This window comes from Solea solea, chromosome 8 (assembly GCF_958295425.1).
Source record: "Solea solea chromosome 8, fSolSol10.1, whole genome shotgun sequence".
NCBI classification, from domain to species: Eukaryota; Metazoa; Chordata; class Actinopteri; order Pleuronectiformes; family Soleidae; genus Solea; species Solea solea.
Window position 1 is genome coordinate 1,697,702 of NC_081141.1, and position 15,666 is coordinate 1,713,367.

The following is a 15,666-nucleotide window of genomic DNA, read 5'->3' on the forward strand; positions in this document are numbered from 1 at the left end:
GCTCAAGCCAATTAGTCACGAGAGCCACACACAACACAAGTCATTCAGTGTTCTTACATTCATGCATCTCTTGCAAAGCACTTGATTTATAAAAACGTGTTATTTATATCAATGCCATAACATATACAAACTATGCTGCTTTATCTGGAGCCATGGTTCTCAAACTGAGCTCTTTGTAGTGGTGCTTTGAGGACCATCATAAATATTCACTTTATAGGGAATGTGATCCCCCTGTTTCTTACTCTGTGTCACTTAAGCAGTCAACTCATGTTTTGAAGCCTCCAAAATCTTGATTTACCCGCTGCCACCGAAAGGTCAGAGGCGTCACCTGCAACCACGGTACCAGCTGTCACTCACACCGGTGTCCACTCACATGTGCCATATTTTGTCATCTATTTTCATCTAAATAGGAACAAATGAACATACCTTAGGAACATTTATACTAACATTATAAATCAAGTGAGAAGTAAAAGCTAATTTTCCCATAGACTTCCATTCAAACACAGTGGAGCGCCCAGACATTCATTTATTTGTAGTCACGGCCACTATATCAACACTAATCGTCATTTCTTTGGTTTCCTCATAGTTAAAATGGTATTTCATGTTACAGCAGCTTGTGTAGTGCTCCTCCTGTACAGTCAGACATGACATCACTGTGTATTTGAATACAATGCAGGTGAAGCGAGATCCAATCTCATGTGATAACAGGAGAAGCATTCGCGATGCATTCTCATTAGAATTTGTGAATTCAAACTGAAACTGTATTTTGACATTTGCCATAATGGTGATACTTTGAGAGCTCAATATTTTCCAGGTGGTTCTTATTGTAAAAAGTTTGAGAACCACTGTTCTAGTCGAAATATTAGCCAACATATGAAGCGTTCACATTGTGTTTGAACTCAACTGCAGTGAAATCAGCCTCAGACGAATACAACCAGTGTTACATAGGAAATGTTGCCGTGGTCAGTCTCAGTATTGCTGCTTTGTGAAAATAGTGTGTTTACAATATTCATCCTGTACAAAAAGATCCTTTTTTTCTGAACTGAAAACTCACCTTGAGCAGTGAAGTGGAATTAACTGTATTTGTGTTGTGTTGTACAATGACTTTACACACAGTGTAGAGAGATGTTTACAGAATCACACAATTTAGATTTTTTGAATGTTTGTGTCCTTGTTGAAAAGATAATTGGACTCTGTTTTGCACGGCTGTGAATGTCACTGATTTTGCTTTACCTGCCACATGAGTGAAGCAAACCTCTTTTTTAGTCACTTCTTTATATACTAGGGCTGTCACTTTTTATCAGAACGTTGGATACAGTATCTGTTCACACTTATTTTGTGTTCACACAGGAGGTGACGCAAATTTGACGCACAACAAGTTCACATACAACGTCAACGGACGGCAGAAAAGTATCGCTGGAAGTGCTTCACATCCATACAGAGCTCCCGAAGTAAAGAGAGAAACTTACAGCGTTGTTTCCGGCTCCAGATGGTGTTGTGAAATCACACAACACCAAATTATAATCATAAAAATCACCCGTGAGCGGTTGCTTCACTCAAGTGCAGCTGCTGAGGAGACATCAGAGTCCAGCAGAGCAAGTTTCAAACTCACGTGACTAATAGTAAGAGTCTACAACTCTGTCCTCCCAACATATATAGACACACAACCATTTACTCCCACACTCACACCCATGGTCAATCTAGAGCCATGGTTCTCAAACTGTGGTACGTATACCACCAGTGGTACGCAAGCTCCCTGCAGTGGTACTTGAAGGAAAATCAGAAATATTGTTCTACTGTTTATACCAGGATGTGTGACGCACTGGAGCTGAGGAACATTTTTAAAAATTAAATAATAAAAATTAGAGTCACCTTATCTCTTGCTCCATCTTAATTTAATTTCACTATACCAGTGTCTGAAGTATATTTGAGGAAGAGGATGATGAGCGAACAAATGATCTTATCGGGAATAAATCTGCCTCCTGTGAAAAGTCTATAGCTGACTTTGCTCCAAAAAAAGGAAAAGGAAACCCAAAAATCCTGAGAAAACCAAGGCCAAAACCAGGATTGAAACTGGTGATCTTCTAACAGTCTAACAGAGGCTCACCATGTGGCCCATTACAAAAATGTGTGTACAGGTCAGAGCGAGGGAAATATACCAATATCTTCAAAGGCATACCATAACATATCATATAATATTAATTCAAACTTGATTTTTGGAAAAAGTGACAGTCCTAATAAGTAGCCTTGAACTGGTTTGTCATGCCACAGCTTTAACATTTTAGTTATTTATTTTCCCGGGTTTTAAATTGAATATTGACTGTCAGACTGTTATTTTAATTTGTAATGCAAACTCTTAAGGGTGGGACTCACACATAGACATTGCTTTAATTGAAACTTGATGGTGGACATTAGCAGAGCATTATCTGTCATGGTCAACATTGTTGCATGCGACGCTGGCGACGGGGTAAACAGTCTTGTCCACGAGCTCTGTTTGAACAGTGTAATATTTGAGTTTAAACACATACACATCGTTTTACTGGCCTCTTGGAAAGTTGAACATTTCTCAACTTCTGCCACATGCAGGGTAAGCAAATGATACAGCCCAATTCAGTATGATCACAGCAATCAGTAGCCTGTGGTGCATCAGCGGTATTTTCTACTAGCTGTGCTAGTGATTAATAGGGGCAGCTACCTGAAGCATTTTTTTTCAACAATCAAACACACAAAGGACAATGTAAAACTGCTACTTATGTATGTATATTGACCAAGAACTGTACAGCTGCTTATTATAATTCTGAGATGACCCATTCCTGTTTTCAGTCCCATCTACTTGATGATAGGTTGATGTCAGAAACAGCCTTCAGCAGACACATCGCCTCAAAATGTCAGAGGTCTGGAGCCGAGTTAAACAGATCTCTGTGTTCCTCCATTATACTGAACACAAAAAAAAACTCTAATTGATTTTACTTTAATTCCAAAGACAACGTCTTGCTGCTAGAAACACTCACACACTCACACACTCAGATGCTGGAAACACCATATATTCCGATCCGGCCAAGGCATAAGTGAACTAAGCAGTGGTGTGTGCAGAAAAAAGTGTCACCACACTCAGTGCGACACTTATTTTTTTACGTTTCCATTAGGAATAGTACCAAAATAAACGGCCCCAACGGTTTCATTTTTCTGTACCCTTCCCTTGACGTACCAGAGTAATGGTACGGTACATTATGGTTGGAGCTAGACCCATAACAGTCAGCTAATTGGTCGACAGAAAGGCGTCGCTCCCTTGCGACCAGTGTCTCTTCAATGTCCACAGTCTATATTCTCATACAAAGACGCCTTGTAGAAACAAACAGTCGAAACACGCAACCACACTCTACCAAACCGAACTGTACTATGATGGAAACACGATTTAATAGTCAAGCACTGGCTACTCCGAGGTAGTGGGAGGGAGCCTCCCCAAAAACAAATTCAGCTTAGGGGCCCATAAAGGCTTGGGCCGGCCCTGCAAATATGTATCAGTTAACAGTTAAGTACAACTTTTACACTTATTTACACATTAGTAGAATGAATAATTAATCTATATACCCCCAAAGTTACAGCTAATATATTTACATTTTTTTGTTCCCTTTAAATACTGTTAAGCTGAAAGAGAGCATTTAATTTTAAGTATAATGTGCTGGAATAATGTGATGCTGCGAAAGTCCATGAAAAAAAACACATTTGATTATACATGAGTATTGTGTGGATAGTTTTTCTGACATAGCCAGGAAAGCCAGTCTGACCTCTGTATTGTATTGGTGTTGTGCTTGCTTCTATCTCTATCGTGCCTGCTTATATCTACAAGAGAAGTCGGCTTAAGAGACTTTTTTAAATATTTGTTTCTCCAAAAGTTCAAAACCATGACAGTGAATTTTATGTGTTTTTCTCAATGTGAGTTCTGCTCCAAGGTGACTGTGTACCTGTTACTGCCTCTGTTGTTACTGTTACTATTCAGTGAGTGTTTTGATCTGTGTTCTTTTGCCAAAATTGAATCATCAATTTTATTGTCTTCTAATAAAGGAAAACAGAAGTTAGATTATTCAATCACATGGGCTCTGTTTTCATTTATTTCAACAAAGGGTACTCAAGAGTGAATGAGTGAGTGTGTGTGTGTGCGTGTGTGTGTTGGAATCACAGGGTACCTCATGATACGATACGAGATACATGGTACATGATACCAATACTATTACGATACAATGATTATAGCAAAACATCATGATATCTGTGTAACTGAAGAACAACACACAACACAGAGAACAAAGGACAAAGTCTATGTATTGAACGTGGATGGGGCATCTCTTAAGGCCCTGGTATACTTCCGTGCACATGTCATACACGCTGAAGTGTGCGTCACATATCACGGACCCTGGCACGTCAGTGTAGACTCTTTCTGCTTATTGAGCGGGGCTTAATACTCCACTGGAATTCAGTTTGCGCATTCTGTTCACACACACCCCAACGCAGCCTTTGCGCGGTTCCAAAATCTGGGCCTTTAACGTAGATTTCTCCACCATTATTCTGCTGTAAGCTCCCTCTTCTTCTGCCTAAGCTTCCCTCATTCGCCAGGCATCGATATACCTGATGAGACATCATGGAGCAATGTCCGGATCCAGTGACGTGAAACTTTACTTTAGAGCGTCATTTGTGAATTAAAATATTGTAATTTACCCTGGTGTATCAATTATCATATTGCACAAGGAAGGACGACGATATATCACCAAATCACTCAAATAACAATTATGACAAAGGAATTGATCTGGCGCAGGACGTGTAGCATGGTCTGAGCATTGTTCAATATACAACCCAAACCACTCTCTTTGTAGGTCCCTAACCTGCAGTGTGAGTGCACAGAGAGGGGTGGGGTGGGGAGAGGTGAGGGTGTTGTTGAGGAAGACAGCAGCAAGCACAGGTGGCTCGGTGTGCACATGTGTGTGTCTGCTTGTGTGTAGTTAAATGGGTGAAAAAGAACAGGGGCTGAGTGTGTTGGTGTCAGATGAAAACCCATGAAAAGCACTGGACCTTCAGCACACTGCATCCATAATAAACCACAGCTGAGGAGCCTTTATGGAACTGAACCTTCTGTCAGATTCAATGCAGAGATGCTTAGTCATCTGTTGTTTATGAAACAACATGAACACCTTGTACTTGTTCTTTTTTATCTTGTTAGGAAAGGAAAGGATGTAATGATGATTTGATGCAATACATGTTTTATGCAATAAAATGAAAAAGTAACACTATCATGAAAGAAATTATTGAGCCATTTTTGAATGAAAAACAGAAGGAATCAGCAACAATGTCAATCAGAGGTGACAATGACTCTCACACTTGCATGCATTCATTCATTCCCTCCTAGCACTTTTGCATATTACAAACTTTAACGTCATCTTAAGCCTTGCCATCCATCCATGCCTTGCAGTAATCCAGACCTTCTCACTTTACAGTAACCTGACTCTTCCTCACCCACCTACTCATCCCTCCCTCATCAATTCTTAGTACTTGTACTCATTTGCACATATTGAATCCCCTGCTAGATTGTCTATTGTGTTTCTGTGCTGAAGCCTTTCAGCCTTATTTGCCTGTTTAACCAACTTTGCGCATGACTGCCATGGTTGTCTGTACTCTAAAGAACTTGTGTCCGACGGGAATCGGCTCTGTCGTCACAGAAAACCAAGTGTAAACATGATCTATATATTTTTTAACTTTAATTTGGTGCACCTGCACTGTTTTACCACACCTCTACTAGATGCAATAAGTATTAAAGTTTTAACTTTTAAAATATGCAAATCATTGTCAATACTTTGATGATTAGATATTTGCGTTAACGAGTTGAACAGCTTTACCTAATAAAGTGGCTGGAGTGTGTTGTTTTGCACCTGTACATCCTCCCTAAATACCTGCTTCTCACTTGACCAAACAACACTCTCTCCCTTGGCTTCCTCTCCTCAATTCATCCAGGCATTCATTCATTCATTCTCTGTCTTACTTTTCATTATAATAACTCTCCAATCATTTCAGACCTTTCCACTGCTTCCTGACCCAAGCTTTCTTACCTCTCAGCCACATGGGGCTTGTTTGTGTACTATTGATAATTCTATAATCAGCACTTAGTATTTTTAATACCAGCACACTCATCCCGTGCCTCTCCTGGTTTCCATGCTATAGCTTTTCAGGTTTTCTTCCCCTCTTTGCCTGCATTAATCTTGCTATATTTAGACTGCACCTTTTGCCTGCCTGTTCCTCTCCACTGCCTACATATTTACATACCCAACAGTTTGCCTTATTCCCCTGCATCTGCCTGTGAAGCCTAAAATACACATCTGTGTATGTATTTACGTCCATAATTCTCAAACGTTAGTTAGTCGTATTTTAAAAGTGGTGATAATGGTGTTACTTCAAGAGCTCAAATTTTCTCAGGTGGTACTTGGCTAGCATTTTATCCACTTGATAAAATGTAATTTTTGGAAGAATTGAGGTGCCCTAGAAAGGAGGAAACGGGGGCTAGTGGCGCAATGGATAAAGTGTCTGACTACGGATCAGAAGATTCTAGGTTCGACTCCTGGCTAGCTCGTGTTCCCTTTAACATGGCAGGTGAACTTTGTCTTCAACTTTCTACTGTGAACATTGTCAACACTTTCCAGCTAATAGTAGTCAAATGACCAAATCATACTTGTGAAAAAACACAATCCCAAACCGACAGTATATCACATCACTGTGTATCTTGTCAAAAAAGATCCACCCTTTCTTAAAAGGGCTTTTTTGGAAACATCTCAAATGACCAAATCATACTTGTGAAAAAACACAATCCCAAACCCACAGTATATCACATCACTGTGTATCTTGTCAAAAAAGATCCACCCTTTCTTAAAAGGCCTTTTTTGGAAACATCTCAATCGATTGCTTCATATCAGCCACAGGTATTTGTGAGCCTGTTGTTTTGTTGATATTCACAGCGGGGAGAGGACAAACAGTCAGCCGTGATCGTATAGTGGTTAGTACTCTGCGTTGTGGCCGCAGCAACCCCGGTTCGAATCCGGGTCACGGCATTGAGAAATTGAGGATAAACTTTGGATGGTACACCAAATGCCTTTTTCCACAAAAACTTGATAAAGTGTAATTTTTGGAAGAATTGAGTTGCCCTAGAAAGGAGGAAACGGGGGCTAGTGGCGCAATGGATAACGCGTCTGACTACGGATCAGAAGATTCTAGGTTCGACTCCTGGCTAGCTCGTGTTCCCTTTAACATGCCAGGTGAACTTTGTCTTCAACTTTCTACTGTGAACATTGTCAACACTTTCCAGCTAATAGTAGTCAAATGACCAAATCATACTTGTGAAAAAACACAATCCCAAACCGACAGTATATCACATCACTGTGTATCTTGTCAAAAAAGATCAGCCCTTTCTTAAAAGGCCTTTTTTGGAAACATCTCAATCGATTGCTTCATATCAGCCACAGGTATTTGTGAGCCTGTTGTTTTGTTGATATTCACAGCGGGAAGAGGACAAACAGTCAGCCGTGATCGCATAGTGGTTAGTACTCTGCGTTGTGGCCGCAGCAACCCCGGTTCGAATCCGGGTCACGGCATTGAGAAATTGAGGATAAACTTTGGATGGTACACCAAATGCCTTTTTCCACAAAAACTTGATAAAGTGTAATTTTTGGAAGAATTGAGGGGCCCTAGAAAGGAGAAAACGGGGGCTAGTGGCGCAATGGATAATTGTCTGACTACGGATCAGAAGATTCTAGGTTCAACTCTTGGCTAGCTCGTGTTCCCTTTAACATGGCAGGTGAACTTTGTCTTCAACTTTCTAATGTGAACATTGTCAACACTTTCCAGCTAATAGTAGTCAAATGACCAAATCATACTTGTGAAAAAACACAATCCCAAACCGACAGTATATCACATCACTGTGTATCTTGTCAAAAAAGATCCACCCTTTCTTAAAAGGGCTTTTTTGGAAACATCTCAATCGATTGCTTCATATCAGCCACAGGTATTTGTGAGCCTGTTGTTTTGTTGATATTCACAGCGGGAAGAGGACAAACAGTCAGCCGTCATCGTATAGTGGTTAGTACTCTGCGTTGTGGCCGCAGCAACCCCGGTTCGAATCCGGGTCACGGCATTGAGAAGTTGAGGATAAGCTTTGGATGGTACACCAAATGCCTTTTTCCACAAAAACTTGATAAAGTGTAATTTTTGGAATAATTGAGGTGCCCTAGAAAGGAGGAAACGGGGGCTAGTGGCGCAATGGATAACGCGTCTGAGTACGGATCAGAAGATTCTAGGTTCGACTCCTGGCTAGCTCGTGTTCCCTTTAACATGCCAGGTGAACTTTGTCTTCAACTTTCTACTGTGAACATTGTCAACATTTTCCAGCTAATAGTAGTCAAATGACCAAATCATACTTGTGAAACCGACAGTATATCACATCACTGTGTATCTTGTCAAAAAAGATCAGCCCTTTCTTAAAAGGCCTTTTTTGGAAACATCTCAATCGATTGCTTCATATCAGCCACAGGTATTTGTGAGCCTGTTGTTTTGCTGATATTCACAGCGGGAAGAGGACAAACAGTCAGCCGTGATCGTATAGTGGTTAGTACTCTGCGGTGTGGCCGCAGCAACCCCGGTTCGAATCCGGGTCACGGCATTGAGAAATTGAGGATAAACTTTGGATGGTACACCAAATGCCTTTTTCCACAAAAACTTGATAAAGTGTAATTTTTGGAAGAATTGAGGTGCCCTAGAAAGGAGAAAAGGGGGGCTAGTGGCGCAACGGATAACGCGTCTGACTACGGATCAGAAGATTCTAGGTTCGACTCCTGGCTAGCTCGTGTTCCCTTTAACATGGCAGGTGAACTTTGTCTTCAACTTTCTAATGTAAACATTGTCAACACTTTCCAGCTAATAGTAGTCAAATGACCAAATCATACTTGAGAAAAAACACAATCCCAAACCGACAGTATATCACATCACTGTGTATCTTGTCAAAAAAGATCCACCCTTTCTTAAAAGGGCTTTTTTGGAAACATCTTAATCGATTGCTTCATATCAGCCACAGGTATTTGTGAGCCTGTTGTTTTGCTGATATTCGCAGCGGGAAGAGGACAAATAGTCAGCCGTGATCGTATAGTGGTTAGTACTCTGCGTTGTGGCCGCAGCAACCCCGGTTCGAATCCGGGTCACGGCAATGAGAAGTTGAGGATAAACTTTGGATGGTACACCAAATGCCTTTTTCCACAAAAACTTGATAAAGTGTAATTTTTGGAAGAATTTAGGTGCCCTAGAAGGGAGAAAACGGGGGCTAGTGGCGCAATGGATAACGCGTCTGACTACGGATCAGAAGATTCTAGGTTCGACTCCTGGCTAGCTCGTGTTCCCTTTAACATGGCAGGTGAACTTTGTCTTCAACTTTCTACTGTGAACATTGTCAACACTTTCCAGCTAATAGTAGTCAAATGACCAAATCATACTTGTGAAAACACAATCCCAAACCGACAGTATATCACATCACTGTGTATCTTGTCAAAAAAGATCAGCCCTTTCTTAAAAGGCCTTTTTTGGAAACATCTCAATCGATTGCTTCATATCAGCCACAGGTATTTGTGAGCCTGTTGTTTTGCTGATATTCACAGCGGGAAGAGGACAAGCAGTCAGCCGTGATCGTATAGTGGTTAGTACTCTGCGTTGTGGCCGCAGCAACCCCAGTTCGAATCCGGGTCACGGCATTGAGAAATTGAGGATAAACTTTGGATGGTACACCAAATGCCTTTTTCCACAAAAACTTGATAAAGTGTAATTTTTGGAAGAATTGAGGTGCCCTAGAAAGGAGGAAACGGGGGCTAGTGGCGCAATGGATAACGCGTCTGAGTACGGATCAGAAGATTCTAGGTTCGACTCCTGGCTAGCTCGTGTTCCCTTTAACATGCCAGGTGAACTTTGTCTTCAACTTTCTACTGTGAACATTGTCAACATTTTCCAGCTAATAGTAGTCAAATGACCAAATCATACTTGTGAAAAAACACAATCCCAAACCGACAGTATATCACATCACTGTGTATCTTGTCAAAAAAGATCCACCCTTTCTTAAAAGGCCTTTTTTGGAAACATCTCAATCGATTGCTTCATATCAGCCACAGGTATTTGTGAGCCTGTTGTTTTGTTGATATTCACAGCGGGAAGAGGACAAACAGTCAGCTGTGATTGCATAGTGGTTAGTACTCTGCGTTGTGGCCGCAGCAACCCCGGTTCGAATCCGGGTCACGGCATTGAGAAATTGAGGATAAACTTTGGATGGTACACCAAATGCCTTTTTCCACAAAAACTTGATAAAGTGTAATTTTTGGAAGAATTGAGGTGCCCTAGAAAGGAGGAAACGGGGGCTAGTGGCGCAATGGATAACGCGTCTGAGTACGGATCAGAAGATTCTAGGTTCGACTCCTGGCTAGCTCGTGTTCCCTTTAACATGCCAGGTGAACTTTGTCTTCAACTTTCTACTGTGAACATTGTCAACATTTTCCAGCTAATAGTAGTCAAATGACCAAATCCTACTTGTGAAAAAACACAATCCCAAACCGACAGTATATCACATCACTGTGTATCTTGTCAAAAAAGATCCACCCTTTCTTAAAAGGCCTTTTTTGGAAACATCTCAATCGATTGCTTCATATCAGCCACAGGTATTTGTGAGCCTGTTGTTTTGTTGATATTCACAGCGGGAAGAGGACAAACAGTCAGCCGTGATTGCATAGTGGTTAGTACTCTGCGTTGTGGCCGCAGCAACCCCGGTTCGAATCCGGGTCACGGCATTGAGAAATTGAGGATAAACTTTGGATGGTACACCAAATGCCTTTTTCCACAAAAACTTGATAAAGTGTAATTTTTGGAAGAATTGAGGTGCCCTAGAAGGGAGAAAACGGGGGCTAGTGGCGCAATGGATAACGCGTCTGACTACGGATCAGAAGATTCTTGGTTCGACTCCTGGCTAGCTCGTGTTCCATTTAACATGGCAGGTGAACTTTGTCTTCAACTTTCTACTGTGAACATTGTCAACACTTTCCAGCTAATAGTAGTCAAATGACCAAATCATACTTGTGAAAACACAATCCCAAACCGACAGTATATCACATCACTGTGTATCTTGTCAAAAAAGATCAGCCCTTTCTTAAAAGGCCTTTTTTGGAAACATCTCAATCGATTGCTTCATATCAGCCACAGGTATTTGTGAGCCTGTTGTTTTGCTGATATTCACAGCGGGAAGAGGACAAACAGTCAGCCGTGATCGTATAGTGGTTAGTACTCTGCGGTGTGGCCGCAGCAACCCCGGTTCGAATCCGGGTCACGGCATTGAGAAATTGAGGATAAACTTTGGATGGTACACCAAATGCCTTTTTCCACAAAAACTTGATAAAGTGTAATTTTTGGAAGAATTGAGGTGCCCTAGAAAGGAGAAAACGGGGGCTAGTGGCGCAACGGATAACGCGTCTGACTACGGATCAGAAGATTCTAGGTTCGACTCCTGGCTAGCTCGTGTTCCCTTTAACATGGCAGGTGAACTTTGTCTTCAACTTTCTAATGTGAACATTGTCAACACTTTCCAGCTAATAGTAGTCAAATGACCAAATCATACTTGTGAAAAAACACAATCCCAAACCGACAGTATATCACATCACTGTGTATCTTGTCAAAAAAGATCCACCCTTTCTTAAAAGGGCTTTTTTGGAAACATCTCAATCGATTGCTTCATATCAGCCACAGGTATTTGTGAGCCTGTTGTTTTGTTGATATTCACAGCGGGAAGAGGACAAACAGTCAGCCGTGATCGTATAGTGGTTAGTACTCTGCGTTGTGGCCGCAGCAACCCCGGTTCGAATCCGGGTCACGGCATTGAGAAGTTGAGGATAAACTTTGGATGGTACACCAAATGCCTTTTTCCACAAAAACTTGATAAAGTGTAATTTTTGGAAGAATTGAGGTGCCCTAGAAAGGAGAAAACGGGGGCTAGTGGCGCAATGGATAACGCGTCTGACTACGGATCAGAAGATTCTAGGTTCGACTCCTGGCTAGCTCGTGTTCCCTTTAACATGGCAGGTGAACTTTGTCTTCAACTTTCTACTGTGAACATTGTCAACATTTTCCAGCTAATAGTAGTCAAATGACCAAATCATACTTGTGAAAAAACACAATCCCAAACCGACAGTATATCACATCACTGTGTATCTTGTCAAAAAAGATCCACCCTTTCTTAAAAGGGCTTTTTTGGAAACATCTCAATCGATTGCTTCATATCAGCCACAGGTATTTGTGAGCCTGTTGTTTTGTTGATATTCACAGCGGGAAGAGGACAAACAGTCAGCCGTGATCGCATAGTGGTTAGTACTCTGCGTTGTGGCCGCAGCAACCCTGGTTCGAATCCGGGTCACGGCATTGAGAAATTGAGGATAAACTTTGGATGGTACACCAAATGCCTTTTTCCACAAAAACTTGATAAAGTGTAATTTTTGGAAGAATTGAGGGGCCCTAGAAAGGGAGAAAACGGGGGCTAGTGGCGCAATGGATAACGCGTCTGACTACGGATCAGAAGATTCTAGGTTCGACTCCTGGCTAGCTCGTGTTCCCTTTAACATGCCAGGTGAACTTTGTCTTCAACTTTCTACTGTGAACATTGTCAACACTTTCCAGCTAATAGTAGTCAAATGACCAAATCATACTTGTGAAAAAACACAATCCCAAACCGACAGTATATCACATCACTGTGTATCTTGTCAAAAAAGATCCGCCCTTTCTTAAAAGGGCTTTTTTGGAAACATCTTAATCGATTGCTTCATATCAGCCACAGGTATTTGTGAGCCTGTTGTTTTGCTGATATTCGCAGCGGGAAGAGGACAAATAGTCAGCCGTGATCGTATAGTGGTTAGTACTCTGCGTTGTGGCCGCAGCAACCCCGGTTCGAATCCGGGTCACGGCAATGAGAAGTTGAGGATAAACTTTGGATGGTACACCAAATGCCTTTTTCCACAAAAACTTGATAAAGTGTAATTTTTGGAAGAATTGAGGTGCCCTAGAAGGGAGAAAACGGGGGCTAGTGGCGCAATGGATAACGCGTCTGACTACGGATCAGAAGATTCTAGGTTCGACTCCTGGCTAGCTCGTGTTCCCTTTAACATGGCAGGTGAACTTTGTCTTCAACTTTCTACTGTGAACATTGTCAACACTTTCCAGCTAATAGTAGTCAAATGACCAAATCATACTTGTGAAAACACAATCCCAAACCGACAGTATATCACATCACTGTGTATCTTGTCAAAAAAGATCAGCCCTTTCTTAAAAGGCCTTTTTTGGAAACATCTCAATCGATTGCTTCATATCAGCCACAGGTATTTGTGAGCCTGTTGTTTTGCTGATATTCACAGCGGGAAGAGGACAAACAGTCAGCCGTGATCGCATAGTGGTTAGTACTCTGCGTTGTGGCCGCAGCAACCCTGGTTCGAATCCGGGTCACGGCATTGAGAAATTGAGGATAAACTTTGGATGGTACACCAAATGCCTTTTTCCACAAAAACTTGATAAAGTGTAATTTTTGGAAGAATTGAGGGGCCCTAGAAAGGGAGAAAACGGGGGCTAGTGGCGCAATGGATAACGCGTCTGACTACGGATCAGAAGATTCTAGGTTCGACTCCTGGCTAGCTCGTGTTCCCTTTAACATGCCAGGTGAACTTTGTCTTCAACTTTCTACTGTGAACATTGTCAACACTTTCCAGCTAATAGTAGTCAAATGACCAAATCATACTTGTGAAAACACAATCCCAAACCGACAGTATATCACATCACTGTGTATCTTGTCAAAAAAGATCAGCCCTTTCTTAAAAGGCCTTTTTTGGAAACATCTCAATCGATTGCTTCATATCAGCCACAGGTATTTGTGAGCCTGTTGTTTTGCTGATATTCACAGCGGGAAGAGGACAAACAGTCAGCCGTGATCGTATAGTGGTTAGTACTCTGCGTTGTGGCCGCAGCAACCCCGGTTCGAATCCGGGTCACGGCATTGAGAAATTGAGGATAAACTTTGGATGGTACACCAAATGCCTTTTTCCACAAAAACTTGATAAAGTGTAATTTTTGGAAGAATTGAGGTGCCCTAGAAAGGAGAAAACGGGGGCTAGTGGCGCAATGGATAACGCGTCTGACTACGGATCAGAAGATTCTAGGTTCGACTCCTGGCTAGCTCGTGTTCCCTTTAACATGGCAGGTGAACTTTGTCTTCAACTTTCTAATGTGAACATTGTCAACACTTTCCAGCTAATAGTAGTCAAATGACCAAATCATACTTGTGAAAAAACACAATCCCAAACCGACAGTATATCACATCACTGTGTATCTTGTCAAAAAAGATCCACCCTTTCTTAAAAGGGCTTTTTTGGAAACATCTTAATCGATTGCTTCATATCAGCCACAGGTATTTGTGAGCCTGTTGTTTTGTTGATATTCACAGCGGGAAGAGGACAAACAGTCAGCCGTGATCGTATAGTGGTTAGTACTCTGCGTTGTGGCCGCAGCAACCCCGGTTCGAATCCGGGTCACGGCATTGAGAAGTTGAGGATAAACTTTGGATGGTACACCAAATGCCTTTTTCCACAAAAACTTGATAAAGTGTAATTTTTGGAAGAATTGAGGGGCCCTAGAAAGGGAGAAAACGGGGGCTAGTGGCGCAATGGATAACGCGTCTGACTACGGATCAGAAGATTCTAGGTTCGACTCCTGGCTAGCTCGTGTTCCCTTTAACATGCCAGGTGAACTTTGTCTTCAACTTTCTACTGTGAACATTGTCAACACTTTCCAGCTAATAGTAGTCAAATGACCAAATCATACTTGTGAAAAAACACAATCCCAAACCGACAGTATATCACATCACTGTGTATCTTGTCAAAAAAGATCCACCCTTTCTTAAAAGGGCTTTTTTGGAAACATCTTAATCGATTGCTTCATATCAGCCACAGGTATTTGTGAGCCTGTTGTTTTGCTGATATTCGCAGCGGGAAGAGGACAAATAGTCAGCCGTGATCGTATAGTGGTTAGTACTCTGCGTTGTGGCCGCAGCAACCCCGGTTCGAATCCGGGTCACGGCAATGAGAAGTTGAGGATAAACTTTGGATGGTACACCAAATGCCTTTTTCCACAAAAACTTGATAAAGTGTAATTTTTGGAAGAATTGAGGTGCCCTAGAAGGGAGAAAACGGAGGCTAGTGGCGCAATGGATAACGCGTCTGACTACGGATCAGAAGATTCTAGGTTCGACTCCTGGCTAGCTCGTGTTCCCTTTAACATGGCAGGTGAACTTTGTCTTCAACTTTCTAATGTGAACATTGTCAACACTTTCCAGCTAATAGTAGTCAAATGACCAAATCATACTTGTGAAAAGTAATTTTTGGAAGAATTGAGGTGCCCTAGAAGGGAGAAAACGGGGGCTAGTGGCGCAATGGATAACGCGTCTGACTACGGATCAGAAGATTCTAGGTTCGACTCCTGGCTAGCTCGTGTTCCCTTTAACATGGCAGGTGAACTTTGTCTTCAACTTTCTACTGTGAACATTGTCAACACTTTCCAGCTAATAGTAGTCAAATGACC

General features: G+C 41.8%; 1 protein-coding gene and 24 non-coding genes across 25 annotated transcripts in view; all 25 read left to right on the top strand.

Annotated features, from left to right (window-relative positions):
- Positions 1-4,092, top strand: part of tacr1a (tachykinin receptor 1a) — a 47,921-nt gene extending 43,829 nt beyond the window's left edge. The window contains exon 6 of the mRNA XM_058636526.1: positions 1,351-4,092. The gene's annotated coding sequence lies outside the window, so the exon portion shown is untranslated. The remainder of the gene's footprint in view (positions 1-1,350) is intronic.
- Positions 4,093-7,016: 2,924 nt separating this feature from the next.
- Positions 7,017-7,088, top strand: trnah-gug (transfer RNA histidin (anticodon GUG)). Its single transcript has one exon. It is a non-coding gene; the product is annotated as a tRNA-His (tRNA).
- A 111-nt stretch (positions 7,089-7,199) lies between these two features.
- trnar-acg (transfer RNA arginine (anticodon ACG)) lies at positions 7,200-7,272 on the top strand. Its single transcript has one exon. It is a non-coding gene; the product is annotated as a tRNA-Arg (tRNA).
- Positions 7,273-7,556: 284 nt separating this feature from the next.
- trnah-gug (transfer RNA histidin (anticodon GUG)) lies at positions 7,557-7,628 on the top strand. The gene has a single exon. It is a non-coding gene; the product is annotated as a tRNA-His (tRNA).
- Positions 7,629-8,278: 650 nt separating this feature from the next.
- Positions 8,279-8,351, top strand: trnar-acg (transfer RNA arginine (anticodon ACG)). The gene has a single exon. It is a non-coding gene; the product is annotated as a tRNA-Arg (tRNA).
- A 452-nt stretch (positions 8,352-8,803) lies between these two features.
- trnar-acg (transfer RNA arginine (anticodon ACG)) lies at positions 8,804-8,876 on the top strand. The gene has a single exon. It is a non-coding gene; the product is annotated as a tRNA-Arg (tRNA).
- Positions 8,877-9,160: 284 nt separating this feature from the next.
- trnah-gug (transfer RNA histidin (anticodon GUG)) lies at positions 9,161-9,232 on the top strand. The gene has a single exon. It is a non-coding gene; the product is annotated as a tRNA-His (tRNA).
- A 111-nt stretch (positions 9,233-9,343) lies between these two features.
- trnar-acg (transfer RNA arginine (anticodon ACG)) lies at positions 9,344-9,416 on the top strand. The gene has a single exon. It is a non-coding gene; the product is annotated as a tRNA-Arg (tRNA).
- A 465-nt stretch (positions 9,417-9,881) lies between these two features.
- trnar-acg (transfer RNA arginine (anticodon ACG)) lies at positions 9,882-9,954 on the top strand. The gene has a single exon. It is a non-coding gene; the product is annotated as a tRNA-Arg (tRNA).
- A 467-nt stretch (positions 9,955-10,421) lies between these two features.
- Positions 10,422-10,494, top strand: trnar-acg (transfer RNA arginine (anticodon ACG)). The gene has a single exon. It is a non-coding gene; the product is annotated as a tRNA-Arg (tRNA).
- A 467-nt stretch (positions 10,495-10,961) lies between these two features.
- Positions 10,962-11,034, top strand: trnar-acg (transfer RNA arginine (anticodon ACG)). The gene has a single exon. It is a non-coding gene; the product is annotated as a tRNA-Arg (tRNA).
- A 465-nt stretch (positions 11,035-11,499) lies between these two features.
- Positions 11,500-11,572, top strand: trnar-acg (transfer RNA arginine (anticodon ACG)). The gene has a single exon. It is a non-coding gene; the product is annotated as a tRNA-Arg (tRNA).
- A 284-nt stretch (positions 11,573-11,856) lies between these two features.
- Positions 11,857-11,928, top strand: trnah-gug (transfer RNA histidin (anticodon GUG)). The gene has a single exon. It is a non-coding gene; the product is annotated as a tRNA-His (tRNA).
- Positions 11,929-12,039: 111 nt separating this feature from the next.
- trnar-acg (transfer RNA arginine (anticodon ACG)) lies at positions 12,040-12,112 on the top strand. Its single transcript has one exon. It is a non-coding gene; the product is annotated as a tRNA-Arg (tRNA).
- Positions 12,113-12,580: 468 nt separating this feature from the next.
- trnar-acg (transfer RNA arginine (anticodon ACG)) lies at positions 12,581-12,653 on the top strand. Its single transcript has one exon. It is a non-coding gene; the product is annotated as a tRNA-Arg (tRNA).
- A 284-nt stretch (positions 12,654-12,937) lies between these two features.
- Positions 12,938-13,009, top strand: trnah-gug (transfer RNA histidin (anticodon GUG)). The gene has a single exon. It is a non-coding gene; the product is annotated as a tRNA-His (tRNA).
- Positions 13,010-13,120: 111 nt separating this feature from the next.
- On the top strand, positions 13,121-13,193 carry trnar-acg (transfer RNA arginine (anticodon ACG)). The gene has a single exon. It is a non-coding gene; the product is annotated as a tRNA-Arg (tRNA).
- A 466-nt stretch (positions 13,194-13,659) lies between these two features.
- Positions 13,660-13,732, top strand: trnar-acg (transfer RNA arginine (anticodon ACG)). The gene has a single exon. It is a non-coding gene; the product is annotated as a tRNA-Arg (tRNA).
- A 282-nt stretch (positions 13,733-14,014) lies between these two features.
- Positions 14,015-14,086, top strand: trnah-gug (transfer RNA histidin (anticodon GUG)). Its single transcript has one exon. It is a non-coding gene; the product is annotated as a tRNA-His (tRNA).
- Positions 14,087-14,197: 111 nt separating this feature from the next.
- Positions 14,198-14,270, top strand: trnar-acg (transfer RNA arginine (anticodon ACG)). Its single transcript has one exon. It is a non-coding gene; the product is annotated as a tRNA-Arg (tRNA).
- Positions 14,271-14,554: 284 nt separating this feature from the next.
- trnah-gug (transfer RNA histidin (anticodon GUG)) lies at positions 14,555-14,626 on the top strand. Its single transcript has one exon. It is a non-coding gene; the product is annotated as a tRNA-His (tRNA).
- A 112-nt stretch (positions 14,627-14,738) lies between these two features.
- trnar-acg (transfer RNA arginine (anticodon ACG)) lies at positions 14,739-14,811 on the top strand. The gene has a single exon. It is a non-coding gene; the product is annotated as a tRNA-Arg (tRNA).
- Positions 14,812-15,095: 284 nt separating this feature from the next.
- Positions 15,096-15,167, top strand: trnah-gug (transfer RNA histidin (anticodon GUG)). Its single transcript has one exon. It is a non-coding gene; the product is annotated as a tRNA-His (tRNA).
- Positions 15,168-15,278: 111 nt separating this feature from the next.
- trnar-acg (transfer RNA arginine (anticodon ACG)) lies at positions 15,279-15,351 on the top strand. Its single transcript has one exon. It is a non-coding gene; the product is annotated as a tRNA-Arg (tRNA).
- Positions 15,352-15,503: 152 nt separating this feature from the next.
- Positions 15,504-15,576, top strand: trnar-acg (transfer RNA arginine (anticodon ACG)). The gene has a single exon. It is a non-coding gene; the product is annotated as a tRNA-Arg (tRNA).
- The last annotated feature ends 90 nt before the right edge of the window (positions 15,577-15,666 follow it).